The 11,973-nt window shown below is 38.7% G+C and overlaps 1 pseudogene; it reads left to right on the top strand.

The window, feature by feature from the left end:
* The first annotated feature begins 11,174 nt into the window (after positions 1-11,174).
* On the top strand, positions 11,175-11,293 carry LOC116535104 (annotated as a pseudogene).
* Positions 11,294-11,973: the final 680 nt, after the last annotated feature.

Raw genomic sequence — 11,973 nt, forward strand, 5'->3', positions numbered from 1 at the left:
AGGAGGAATACCTAATGTAGATGATGGGTTGATGGGTGCAGCAAACCACCATGGCACATGTATGCCTATGTAACAAACCTGCACGTTCTGCACATTTATCCCAGAACTTAAAGTATAATTTAAAAAAAGGAAGAAGAAAAAAAAGATAAGCATAACACTAAAGACACATGCATGTGTTTATTCATTGTAGCACTATTCACAGTACCAAAGTCATGAAATCAAACTAAATGAGAGCCAATGGTACAGAAGTGTACATGTGGTACATATACATTGTGGAATAGTATGCAATCATTAAAAAGAATGAGATCATGTTCTTTGCAGCAACATGCATAGAATTGGAGGCCATAATCCTAAGTGAATCACTGCAGAAACAGAAAGCCAAATATCCCATGTTTTCACTTACATATGGAAGCTAAACATTGAGTACACATGGACACAAAGAAGGGAACAACAGGTACTGGGTCCTGCTTGGGGAAGGAAGGTGGGAGGAAGGAAAGAATAGAAAAACTACCTATTGGGTACTATGCTTATTACTCAGGTGATAAAATAATTTGTACATCAAACCCATGTGACACGCAATTTATCTATATAGCAAACCTGCACATGTACCCCTGAATGTAAAATAAAACTAAAAAAAAGAATTAACATAACGGCTTTAAAATAAATTTTACTCAGAGTACCAAGTAACAAGAACTCACTTAGAATGAGAAGTAAAAGACTGATGACTTTGCTTTCCTGAAGAGGAATTTGAAATAAAAGGAACAGAGGAATGAGTAGTTACCTTCCTGAAAGAGAAAGAAACTGAGAGCAGAAAAGCCTTGCTTCCTTAATAGCAATGCACCTCTCTGACTGCAGGTAAAGGCTGCTCCTAAGTTAACAGATATCATTTTTTATTTCCCAAGCTGAAACAGCCTACACATATGTATTCTTTATATTTACTTTATACATATAATATATTTATATATACGTTTAAGCTAAGTAGTTGGAGGTAGTAAGGGGTAGTACGAAGAAGACTGAGGATAGGGAGCAGCCTGGTGGAAGACCATTGAGAGATTTGAGTACAGAGGACTTAGGACAGGAGTGAAAGAATAAAGCTCTAGGTTATCACTTTGTGAATTTAATGGATTTAGCAGATAATAGACACTGTTTTGAGACAATTTTATTTAAAAATTTTTATTCTGATCCAAGAATAATGCAATATTGAGGCCTTCAGATTTCACTAAGAAGGATAATCTCCACAATACAGTGAGTACAATGCAAGGCTCCTTACTTTCCAGATAAGACATAGGTTGACTCATAATGTAACTAATATATGTTACATTTTATAATGGGTATATATATCAGGAATTTCATAATGGGGTTTTGACTAACTATTTTGTTTGAGTTATACTTTACCATCTAATCATGTGCTACAAAGAATTAAGGAAGCAGCTCATCCAATCCTTCATTTGCCCAAAAAGAAAACTCCTGTGGCAATATGAATAATATGCCCTGAAACACGTCCGTGTTCTAATCCCTAGAACCTGTGAATATGTTGCCTGATATGGCAAAAAGGGCTTCGCAGATGTGATTAAGTTAAAGCTCTTGGAATGGAGAAATTTGTATAGATTATTCAGTTGTGCCCAGTGTAATCACAAGAGTCCTTAATGAAAAGAAGCGAGGCAGGCGATTTGGAGAGAAGTAATGTGTTGCCAGAAGAGGTCAAGTTATGCGGCCATTAGCCAAGTAATGGAGGCAGCCTCTAGAAGTTGAAAGAGCTTCTCTCCTGGAGCCTCCAGAAGCAACCAACCAGCCTTGCTTCTGACACCTTAATTTTATCATCAACAGATTCGTTTTGGACTTCTGACCTCCAGTACTATAATCATAAACAGGTGTTGCTTGTGCCACTAAATTTGTAGTAATTTGTTACAGCAGCCAGAAGAAACAAATGTAACTTCTAACTCCAACCCTGAGAATCACAGTAACATCACATACCTGGGAAACAGGAGTCCTACATCCTATTTTAAGCTCTGCCGTTGACTTTCTGTGTGACCTTGAGCAAGTTATTGTTTTTACTCTCCAGGGCCTCAGTTTTCTCTTTCCAAACTCAAGGAAAATGGAACTAAACATAACTAGACTTACAGATTACTTCCAGCTAAGACAACCAGCCAGTAGGGACAGTAACAAATTTAGTAGAACACATCGAGCAATAGTTTGGGTTTTACAAATTCTGGGTAGTGTGGAACCACAGAATGCCTGTCACCCATACACATGAACTCTGCCTGGTAGGGCACAGGAGTACATGAGCCCTGCTCTCTTCATGCCTACCTGTGTAAACCAGATGCACCACCTTTGCTGTCATAATTGTAGGCAGTTATAGCAAACTGCTGGGTCTACCTATTGGGAGGCTATGCCTTTGGTGAAACCAAAATTAATCTAGAGATTTAGACATGTTCCTGTTAAACAAAGAGCACTGTCCCCAGGAACAGTGGTGCATGCCTGTAATCCCAGCTACTTGGGAGGCTAAGGGGGAAGAATTGCTTGAACCTAGGAGTTTGAATACAGCCTGGCAACATAGCAAGACCCCTGTTTCTAAAAATAAATATAAAAAGAAAACATGGAACACTCCATGAAGAGAGGCTAAGATTGTAGAGTCACACTAGTACTCACGCTGAGCCTGGCTCCCTCACAGAGCTGGGCCCTGACTAAAGTTGGGCAGTAGATGTGGACGCTTATCTGCCTGTTTCATATATGTTATCTTGCTTGAAGAGCTCAAAGAAACTTGGGAAGATGGAATACACCCTTTGAATCCACTAACCCCCAGACTTCATTTCGGGTACAGCAGGCCAGTTAGCAGTGACCTGTTCCAGAACCGTTCCTGGCCTGCAAGGTGCTACTATGGCTCAAATTGGGCATAAAATGACCTTAAGCTGGTGAAAAGTGAAAATAAAATTCCAAGCCTCTCAGTGACTGAACAGACCTCCTCCTGCCCAAGGGTACCCCAGAGAAACCTTAAAACTGGTTTCCCAACCATGACAGGATAAGTTGGACACACCTCGTTATATCTCCTCCCTTGCTAACTGTCATTAGGAGGCTTTCTTCTTTAAGGATTAAATATAACCCAGCTCTTTTTGAAAGACTCCATCACTGATATCAATGATTTCCCTGACTGCTGCCCCTCCCATTTGCAGTTTCAGCACAGTAGCTCACCAGCATTCCTTCCTGATGGTAGACCACCAACTACACAGCAGTTCTGGCCAGCCTACAGATGATACGCAGTGGTGGTTTTTGTATACTCTGCTTAACTTTTGGACCACAGAGAGTCAAAAGCTCCACCCTCAGATTATGCTAACACTGCCATTTTTTAAATCACGGGACCCATATAATAGCATGAAGCTCAACTGCACATACATATGTTTCTATCTTCATAAATATGCATGACTTCTCCTATATATTATTGAATATATATATTTGGCCACCCAACTCAACATAAATTGCTATTCCCTTTGCCCCTCCCTTGAAGTGTTTGTTTCCAGCTTCTGACCCAGGGCTATGCTTTCTAGCCTGTCAGAATGGCCACCTTGCAGGCTGTAACCCTTTACGAAAAATAAAGTTTTCCTTTCCAAATTTACTCTCATTGGAGGTAATGCATGCTGATATTTTATATTCTTTTTTAAATGTTTTTCAATACTAATTTCCACCCACAAATTTGATTCAGTTTCAATCCGCAGGTTTGTTTTGAAGTACAGGAAGGGAGCCTAGGTTAGTTTAGCTGCCCCACCAGACCCTGATCCACTTCACCTCTCACATACTCCAACTTCCTGGATTATCTGGATATTGACAATGCCTTTTAAAGTTGAAAACACCAGGCACAGAGGCTCATGCCTGTAATCCCAGCATGTTGGGAGGCCAAGGCAGAAGGATCACTTGAGGCCAGGAATTTGAGATTTGCCTGGCTAAGATAGCAAGACCTTGTATAGATGTGCATCACCATGCCTGGCTAATTATTTTAATTTTTATTAAAATTAATTTTTAATTATTAAATTTATTACATTTTATTCATTAAAAATTAAAATAATTAGCCAGACATGGTGATGTACATCTATAGTTTCAGCTAGTCCTGAGGCTGAGGCGGAAGTATTTCTTGAACTCAGGAGTTCAGGGCTGCAGTGATGCATTATTCATGTCACTGCACTCTAGTGGCCTTGATAATGGAGCAAGAACCTGTCTCTAAATACAATAAATCAGTAGATCAATAAAAACATGAAAAGAAGGAGAAATTCAGTAGTAATCGCTAGGTAGTCTGCTGACCTTTCTCTAGGTCTCCTGCTTCTTCCCTTCCTCTTTTTCATGAAAGTTAAAAGCACACCTTTGGACTAAAAATTGGAGGATGGGGTAGTGTGAGCTAGTGCTTTACATTGGAGCTCACATTGCTGAATACAGAGGAGAGGCTTGGTTGGGTTTGAGGGGCTGCAGTAAAAAGGGAGGATGGTACAGCTCACATCAGGGCCACTAAACTTTTAGCTGTGTCCTGGGATGGGTCATGTGATTTGGGGCCATGTTTTAAAAGCACTTCTGCAGAATTGAGCTCATCTCTCAAGGTCTCTTTAAATGAATGGATTTGGGGAGATTTTAAAAGCAGCAGTCCTTCATCAATTTTGTTACGGCAAATTCAATTTTTGTCCACTTGAGAGTCTTCTGAAAATGGCCCCTAAAGAGAGTACTATAACAAGCACTCAAACTGATAAAATGCCTCCAGGAATTAAGTAGGTCTAAATAATAGTAATATATATATGTCAGTGTGGCTAGATCCATGTGCACTCTTTTTGAGGACTTCAGGAAGTAGTCTCCTTCTGTTCAACTACGGTAAAACATTATGTTTTCATATGTTAATTACTGCCGCATACTGCTAATTGGCGCCTGTATGCAAAAGCTGACTCTTGTCTTTCTAGAGTCATAGTGTCTATTTCTAACCAAATACTATATTAGAAGCTATATTAAGCTGCTCTTGAATTGCTATAAAGGAATATACCTGAGACTGTGTAATTTATAAGAAAAGAGGTTTAATTGGTTTATGGTCTGTAGGCTGCACAGGAAGCATGGCAGCATCTGCTTCTGGGGAGGCCTCAGGGAGCTTATATTTGCTACAGAAGGCAAAGTGGAAACAGGCCATCTTACATGAGAGGAGCAGGAGCAAGAGAGAGAGAATGAGCCGGGAGGTGCCACACACTTTCAGGCAACCAGATCTCATGAGAACTCACTATCAGGAGAACAACATCAAGGGAATGGTGCTAAAACATTCATGAGAAATCTACCCCTGTGATCCAATCACCTACCACCAGGCCTCATCTCCAACACTGAGAATTACTATTCAACATGAGATTTAGGTGGGGACACAGATGAAAACCATATCAGAAGCAGTGGAGAAAAATAGTAGACTAGATAAAAATCTAGAAAGCCTTGCTTTAGTCCTGCACTTGCCTGGTCCTGTCAATAAAAAGAGTCAAACTCTGTAAAATATTTGAAGAGATTTATTCTGAGCCAAATATGAGTGACCATGGCCTATAACACAGCCCACAGGACGTCCTGAGGACATGTGCCCAAGGTGATTGGGGTGTAGCCCCAAGCAGGGGAGGGGGCTTTTAAGTTAAAGGGGGATTTAAAAATGTTCTGATTGGCAATTGATTGAAAGAGTTATTATCTATAGAAAGGAATGTCTGTGTTATGATAAGAAATTGTGGAGACAAAGTTTTATCATGCAGATGAAGGCTTCAGGTAGCAGGTTTCAGAGAGACAACATTGTAAATATTTCTTATCAGACCTAAAGCCTGTGTTGATGTTAATGCTGAAAGGGTATAATGAGGCATGTCTGACCCCTGATTTCTGTCATGACTTTAACCAGTCTTTCAGGTCAATTTTTAGAGTGCCTTGGCCAAGGAGAAAGTTCATCTATATGGCTGGGGGAGGGGAGCTTATGACTTTATTTTTGGTTTGCAGTCCTAACCAAGGTGTATCAGTTGTTTGGAACTCAGTGCCTTCCTTGAAACACTGGGACAGTTGAACTAACACAGATGGAAATATTTTTGCAGTTACAGTTTATAAAAGACAGAAATTTTGTGAAAGAGGGCATTCATACATATAACATTTTATTATTTGGTTAAACCTTTTGCATAGGCATTCTGGTTCTCCCACTAAGACAAGGAGACAGAACAATAAAAAAAATACCGGATAACATCAGGTTACTTAAGGTTAAATATTAAAACAGAGAGTACTTAATTATCATTTCAACAAAGATTGGTACCGGCCTGTTTGGGAAATTAAACTGTTACCTCTTTCTCATGATTTCTCCAATGGCTCAGTTTCAATTTGATGATGTAAAACCTTGGCATGGGTGACATCATTTTGATTTTAAGTCTGGTCTGTTGGGCCCTCATGTAGGAGTTTAGTCCAAGACAATAGCGTCCTATAATTTTTGTTTGCCACAATCATAATATAGTGTGACCAGTGCTAAAGCTGAATTAGATATGATGAGAATGTCCAAGAAAAGCATAAAAAGTAAGCTCAGGGGCAGTGGGGATTCCAGCCACAAATTTTAAAATATCAAGCATACTCACTCAGCATGGGCCAGGACATACAGGATCTTGGTGGCCAAGCTAATCCTTTCTAAGTGAGCCACCTTGGCCTGCGCATAAATAATAAAATAAAATAAAATAAAATAGATGGAAGTTAAGGACCTGTAGATTTGCTCTTGCTCCCAAGCCTGTGAAAGCCAAACTCATATTTCCTGCTCAGTTTCTCATGACTGACCCTCATGTCCAAGTCTTTAAAAAAAGAAAAGGAAATGCTTATACACTGTTGGTGGGAATGTGAATTAGTTCAGTCACTGTAGAATGCAATCTGAAGGTTTCCCGAAGAACTTAATACAGAACTAGCATTAGACCCAGCAATCCCATTACTGGATATACACCCAAGGGCATATAGATTATTACACCAAAAAGACACATAAACCTGTATGTTCATTGCTGTGCTATTTACATTAACAAAAACATGGAATCATCAGTGGTGAATTGTTGAGTAATCATGCTGAGCCTGGCTCCCTCCCAGAGCTGGGCCCTGCCTAAATTTGGGCAGTAGATGTGGAAGCTTATCTGCCTGTTTCATCTATATGTTATCTTGCTTGAAGAGCTCAAAGAAACTTGGGAAGATGGAATACACCCTTTGAATCCACTAATCCCCAGACTTGATTTCAAGAAAATGTGGTACAGACACACCATGGAATACCATGTAGCCATAGAAAAGAATGAAATATCTTCATTGCAGCAACATGAATGAAGCCGGAGGCCACTACCCTAAGCCAATAAACACAGGAACAGAAAACCAAATGCCATATATTCTCACTTATAAGTGGGAGCTCAATATTGAGCACCAATGGGCATAAAAATGGCAACAGTAGACACAGGGAACTACTGGAGGTGGGGGAGGGAGAGAGGCAGGTGGGCAAGGGCTGAAAAGCTATGTATTGGGTACTATGCCATCTGGGTGACAGGGTCATCCATACCATAGATCTCAGCATTATGTAACATTCCCAAGTAATAAACCTGCTTATATACCCTCTGAATCTAAATCAAAAGTTGAAATTATTTAAAAAATTATTCCATGAATCGTAAAGATAAAAAGATATTTTAGGAGACACATCAACCACATGAAACATGTGGACCTTGTTTGGACTTCTGTCAAGGGGTAAATTTTAATGTATTATTAATAACATTAAAGGAATAATAGGTTTTTATATTAGGCATTGTGATTGTGCAAGAAAAAAAAATACGAATCAGTTAGAGATGAAATTTGAAGACATGCCATTTGTGATTTGCTTTAAAATACTCCAACAGATACAGATAGAAAAAATAAGTGAAGAATAGAAAAGTGTGACTGGTAAAATATTGATAATTTTTGAAGCTGAGTGATGGGTTATCAAGGAACTCATTATACTCTTCTATTTATTTTGTGTTGGAAATTTTCCTAATAAACGGGTGTTTTTGTTTTGCTTTGGTTTTGCCTTTACAATATAGAAAGGAGATGCCTTTGCACCCTAAGTAGCCTAGACCTAAGAGTGTGTCACTATCACTGAGGGACTGCAAGGTGAAATACTCTTTATTTCCTTCTTAAAATTCAGAGGTAGCTTAAAACGTGCCTTTAACTGCATGCTGTGAAAAAGAGGCATGTTCTCTTTCACAAAATCAGCAGCAGATTTGCATAGAATGTACTTGGTTTCTGCCTCAGTGAGATGGGCTGCTAGTTGTTGCTTTCGTAGTTAATGTATATTGATGCAAATTTGAAGTGTTTGATGCAAACTGGGATTTACAAGTTCTGTTTTCACATGGGAGGAGGGCTGGACTTTAAATGCCAATGAATGTACAAAAAATCGACTTTTAACGGAAAAAGCACAGAGTCAGTGGTGTTTCTCCAGAAAAGAAGAGGCTCTGTTTAGCTCAGATCCTCAATTTCTCACAAAACTTGAAGTGAAAGGGTGAAAAGATATGAAGCAGAAAAGCAAAACTCCCTGAGGAATGACTTCAGGAACTAACAGGGAGGCTAAGGCTGAAGATCTCACCACTGAGAGGAGGGCAGCCAAGAAATTTGAAATCTTAGCTCCGGAGACCAGGATATGCCCTCCACGATTTTTTTTCTCCTCCTAAAAAGAAAGTCAACGTTTCTCTAGTTAAAGCCCTAAGGAAACAATGAGAAAGATTATATTTGTAATTGTTGAATATGGCCAGATGAAAAAAGCAAAGTATCTGAAAAGTAGAAATAGCTAATAGAAATATGAAAAAAAAGTACAAACACATGAAAAACAGCAAAATATCATTACTTTTTTGCTTCTTAAATAGGCAAAGATTTTGCAATATGTATAACATACATTGTTTCAGTTTGAAAACAGCAGTTTCATAGAGTTTGTGGTACAAACTTTCTGGATGTGTTACTGTAGGTAGCTAGTCAGACATGAGCAGGTCGGAAGAGGGGCCCCCACCACCATCAGGAATGTCAGGTAACCATCGGGTAATGGTCAGGTAGTTGTTAAGCTGTCTCTCTAAAACAGTAATTGGCTGTAGCCAGCACCAGAGGAAGGCAATCTCCCAATAGACAGAAACATCTGAAGCAGCCTGTCATCAGTTTCCCAATAAAATCTCAGGAGTTGAATGAGTGGGCTCAAGCATGCCTAGTAAGAGGCAAAATGACGGATAATCTTTCTCTAGAAACACTAAGGGGAAAATGCCTCAAGTGCACATACAATTTTAGTAAATACACTGCACATGTTCCCCTCCCAAGTGATATGAGACCACAGTGCATGTGGATGGCCCGCCCTAAGGGAAGAATAAGGGGAGAAGTAACACAAGAATCCAGAAGCATGCCGACATATAAAACCCCAAGTTAAAAGGTCAAACCAAGCACTTGATCTTTCAAGTTGCCCACTTGGCACTCTTCTAAGTATACTTTATTTCCTTTCATCCTTGCTCTACATTTTTTTCTTAATAACCTTCTATTCCTGCTTTAAAACTTGCCTTGGTCTCTCCAGCCTTATGGCCCTCAGCTGAAGTTTTTCTTCTGAGAAGACAAGAATTGAGGTTGCTGAAGACCCGTACAGATTTGTCACTAGTAACACACTTTGGTGCCATGACTCAGATACATTCTCCACTGGTAAGATACTAATATGGACACGAGACAGGAAAATATTGGTTAGAAAAGTGTGGCTCCCCAGCAAAGGCCCCACCCTCAAGCCTGGATACCTGCAGCCCTAAATGAGGACAGCCATTCCTGTTTTCATGCCCAAAAAGTTGCCTACTGGAAAAACAGCTTTACATGCAATGCATGTGAGGAAAGTAAAATGTGCTTTTGGTAAAAGATCTTCAGGGATTTTTCAGGTCAGAGGCCCTGTAAAAATCCCCCTGACTTCCTCCAACCCACGTGTTTGGTTTTACATGCAGGGTACTTAAACATGTGAGAACTGGGTGCCAAAACTTAATAATCCTGAGATTTCTTACATAATTGATATTTCTGGCTTCTTTTGAAAATTTGTGTGATCTGGCAGCACTACATGCACATTTATTCGTAACAGCTCAGTGGCAGCTATTTCCAGAAGAAAGTGCCTCATATTCCTCATGACACTTATATGCACCAAGCTCACTTTGCTCAATCAATGGAATATCCTTTTCACCTCCATTACCTAGTTAATTTTTACTTATCACTTAACATTCAACTCTGGTCACCTATTCCAGGAAGCCTTCTCAGATGACTTCAGCCTGGGATAGGTGTTGGCCATGTAGATATTTGAATATTAGGCTCCTAGCAAAGGATTCTCAATAAAATATGATTAGAAGTTACCTAAATATCCAAAAATGGAGGAATAAATAAGTTTAGTAGTATATCCAAGTGATTAAATAGCTTACAACCATTAAAAATAGTATAAAATAATATACATTATATAGTCAATGAAAAACATTACAAAATAGTATGTATAGTAACTTTATAATTTTACTCCCCTAAAATGTAAAATGTATATATGTATCTTATGTATATGTATATACATAAATATAAATGAATATGTATATTTATCTATAGTTGAGATTTTAAAAGGATAGTAGCAAATTGTCAACACTGGTCATCTCTGAGCAAAACTCTAGAAAGCAGAAGTGCCTATAGCTACCATATAACATTATTTCTCTGATGGATCAGGGGGAAGTATATTGATAACCTTCTTGGAAGGATTTACCATTCTAGATGTCATGAGAACATTTATGATATATGAGAGGAGGTCAAAATATTAACATCAACATTAACAGCAATTTGTATAAAGTTGATGCCGGCCCTCATAGATGTCTTTGAGGGATTCTAGAGTTCAGTGGAGGAAGTAACTGAAGATGTGGTGGAAATAGCAAGAGAACTAAAATCGAAAGTGGAGCCTGGTGATGTCACTGATGTGTTGTCATCTTATAATAAAACTTTAATAGATGAGGAGTTACTTCTTATGAGTGAGCAGAAAAAGTAGTTTCTTGAGGCAGAATCTACTATCGGTGATGATGATGTGAACATTGTGGAAACGACAACCAAGAATTCTGAATATTACATAAACTTAGTTAATAAAGCAGCAGCAGCAGAGTTTGAGAGAATAGGCTCCAATTTTGAAAAGAAGATGTACCATCTATGGCCATGCCACCCTGAATGCGCCCAATCTTGTCTAATCTTCGAAGCTAAGCAGGGTCGGGCCTAGTTAGTACTTGGATAGGAGACTGCCTGGGAATACCGGGTGCTATAGACTTTAACAAAAAAAGAAAGAAAGAAAAAAGAAAAAGATATACAGTCAGTAAAATGCAATCATACAGCATCACATGCTACAGAAAAATTTTGTGAAAGGAAGAGTCAATCAATGTGGCAAACTTTATTGTTGTCTTATTTTAAGAAATTGCTATAGCCATTCTGATCTTCAGCAAATACCACCCAGGTCAGTCAGCAGCCCTCAACTTTGAGGCAAGACCTCCCACCAGCAAAAAGACTACAGCTTGCTGAAATATCAGGTGATCATTAGCATTTTTAGCAGTAAAGTATTTTAAAATTATGGTCTGTACTTTAAAAAATATTATAGATTCATGGGGTATGTGTTCAGGTCTATTAGTTAGATAAATTGTGTAATGATGAGGTTTGTTTTGAGTGTTTGGTATATACAATTTTTTAGACATAACATTATTGAATATAATAGACTGTAGCTAGTGCAAACGTAAAACCTATGCACAATGAAATCAAAATATTGTGTGACTTGCTTTATTGCAATATTTGCTTTATTTCAGTAGTCTGGAGCAAAACCATAATAATTTCTTTTTATTTTATTTTGTTTTATTTGACTTTTTATTTTATAACTTCGAGGATACATGTGCAGGATGTACAGGTTCTTTGCATAGGTAAATGTGTGCCATGGTGATTTGCTGCACCCATCAACCCGTC

Source organism: Sapajus apella, unplaced genomic scaffold (assembly GCF_009761245.1).
Source record: "Sapajus apella isolate SASKATOON/1434 unplaced genomic scaffold, GSC_monkey_1.0 scaffold91, whole genome shotgun sequence".
Classification (NCBI taxonomy): Eukaryota; Metazoa; Chordata; class Mammalia; order Primates; family Cebidae; genus Sapajus; species Sapajus apella.